The sequence below is a fragment of the Bidens hawaiensis genome, unplaced genomic scaffold (genome assembly GCF_021521415.1).
Source record: "Bidens hawaiensis isolate Kalapana, Puna unplaced genomic scaffold, B.hawaiensis_p1.1 tig00001336_1, whole genome shotgun sequence".
Lineage (NCBI taxonomy): Eukaryota > Viridiplantae > Streptophyta > Magnoliopsida > Asterales > Asteraceae > Bidens > Bidens hawaiensis.
The window spans coordinates 1,623,390-1,626,544 of NW_027491075.1; positions in this window are offsets into that span (position 1 = coordinate 1,623,390).

Below are 3,155 nucleotides of genomic sequence, written 5' to 3' on the forward strand. Positions count from 1 at the left end.
TCACTCAAGAAAGCTAGATCACCTCTCGGTCTCACTAACAAACCCTAACTTACACTTAGTTGATTTTAAGAACAAACCGGGAAACGAATTGCTAAAGTGTTCTAATGTCGACTCTCCTCTCGGTCTCACCGACACATGACCCTAATGGAAATGAATACTACGCAACCAAGGATAGAGGAACAATTTGGTTTAACTTAAACTAGACCAACTAATCGCTCACAAGCCGAAACCCGACAATAACCGAACCCGCTCTTGCGCGATCCTAATCCTAACAAGTAAAAGCTATGAGGCGACCTTACTTCCTATCACCTCTCGGTCTCTAGGAAGGTGCATACCTGCTGAATTCAATCAATTAACACACCCAACTAAACCTTGAGGTTGTACACCCCTCAAACAATCTCTAAACACAAAGTAAATAATCAAACAAGTAACAATCAATCAAAACTAATCCAATCAATCGAAGAAAGAGGTTTATGAGTATAATTAAAAAAAATCACAGCCACTAAACACAACCTAATTCAATATAAAACCAAACTTTCATTAACAAATCAAGTCATGTTGATCAAACAATCCATAAAACCCACTAAAACCTAACAACATTCATCAAACCTAGGTAGAACTAACAAGTTTAGCCTCTCATGATTTTTGGATAGCAGGTATACATCAATGTAAACACCATATTAATCATCAAAAGCATCATTAAAATCATTCAACAATCTATGATAATCAATAATAACTCAAACCCTAACTTAATTGCAAAACAATCCAATTTTAAAGATCAAATCATAAGAGTTATGAACATAAACAAAAACATAAAGTTTATGGATGTTTTACTATCGATTATGGCTGAAATTATTGATGAAGAACTGACCCTAGTTGTTGCCCAAAGTCACCCTTGGCTTCCTTTTTCCTTAGCTCTCACAAAAAAACCCCAAAATAATTCTTCTTGTTCCTTCCTTGCTGTCCCGATAGGAATACAACCCACAAAGGGGGTTAATTTTTTCTGGTTTATTTTGTGATGTTGTTGCTGTCACGAAAATTCCCAGCCACACAAACTATGTTTTTGTGTTTCCTTAAAAGAAACACCAACACAAAACACCTCCAACCACACAAAAAACCTACGACCACTTCAACACCAAACAACAAACTTAATTTCTTTCTTGTTAATTTCCGATTGGAAAAGTGAGCAGCTAGCTTGCTTAGGGTTTTTTTTCTTTTTTTAATAATCTTAATATAATCACATGTAAGGCTTGGATTGTGGGCTTGGGTCGGGCCTTGAGTTTTGTTCTTGTTAACTTGATCATAAAAGTCCCTTATGTCTTCCAAAACTCGAACCTTTTCTCATTTAAAACTTGTAACCTACACAAAATAATAAACTTTGTAAGAACATGTTAAAACAAGTTAAAAATCATTATTTATTATATAATTAAGCCATTAAAAGATGATAAAAAGGTGCGGAAAATAAGTTTGTTTTACAACATATCAATTATAATTACTTAAAATATTAAATAGCATAAAAACCCAAAAAAATGGGGTGCAGGGAGAGTCGAACCCGCAACTTCCACCCCAGGATTCAAGTGACTTAACAAGTTGAACGATCCAACAGCCTGCAACAATACCCAGAACCAAAATAATATAAACATAAGCAAACATCAACAGATTTGGCTAAGAAACCTATTGAATTCAATTGACCCAAATTTGTTAATGTTTATACGATTAGCCTTAGGGCTTTCATTCAACACAGTATCGTGATTCTAACCATGTATTCAATTAACTCTAACAACGATCAGAAGTGGGTGAACGAGATCAAGCAGGGCCGGCGGTTTAGGGATGAATGAACGAGTGAAATGATCTAATTAAATATAGGGGTTTAGGTCACAATAGCATGAGTGAGCTGTGGACGAGTTTAATTGGATTATAACATCAGTTTATATAGTAAATCGAATTAGGGTTCTAGATAGGTTAATTTTGGGATTTTTGGACAATGAGGTTGTAATTGATCAATTATTCACGTCACGGAGTCGGATATACAACGAATATGCTTATTTCCATATCGAATTCGAAGTTTAAACGCGTTTTGATTGTTAATTGAGGAATACGGGTCGCGCGATGGGTCATTGGGTCGGGTTGGGTATTAGGATACGGGTTTGGTAAACGGGTTATTGATCAGAATTATAATATAATAATAATAAACAAAAATTCCAGTTTAGTCCTTGGAGATTTGAGGTGGAAACATATTTGGGTTAAAGTTTGGTTTTGGGTTAAAATTGCCAAAATCTGAAAGTTATAAATATATAATATATATAATTAGATAAATAATAATAATAATAGTTAATTTACTCGATAAATGCCGAACAATTTCCCGAACATAAATGGGTCGGGTTTATAAATTTTGAAAAGTCCGAGTTGTTATAGTTTATGCACACGATTGAAAGTTATTATAACTAATTCAAGTAGTAAACGAATTCGAGTGAAGCGTAGATTAAATAAAGACAAAACTCATAAAATAAATAATAGTCCGTTCTTTTTAATTAAATAGCGAAGATCCAAAAGAATAACAAAATTCAAATTTAAAACGGACCGGATTTTAAATCCAAAATTGACGAATGTTACAGTTGCCACTGAACAGTCATGGGAACTTAGCAAAGAAATGGAAGATATCCTTGTATAGGAGATAAGCATCAACTCAACTTACCCTGAGCAAACTATCAAAGTTCATAGTAAGCTTTCTTCTCACACTATGAGTAAGCTCATAATTGTTTTACAAAATAGTAAAGATATTTTTGCGTGGTGTCCAAATGATATGGCAGGAGTTCCAAGGGAATATGCGGAACATTCCTTGAACATATCACCCGCACATAAGCCATTCACTTAAAGAAAAAGAAGCTTAGCAGATGAAAGAAGCTTAGCTGTCTGCAAGGAAGTAGACAAGCTTGTTAAAGTTGACATTCTTCGAGAAGTAAGGTACCATTCCTGGATAGCAAACCCAGTTATGGTAAAAAAAAGTCTGATGGATATTGGCGAATGTGTGTGGACTTTAAGGATCTTAACAAAACTTGTCCTAAGGATAGCTACCCCTTACCAGAAATTGATTGGAAGGTAGACTCCCTTACAAGCTTCCAGTACAAATGCTTCATGGACGCCTACAATGGCTA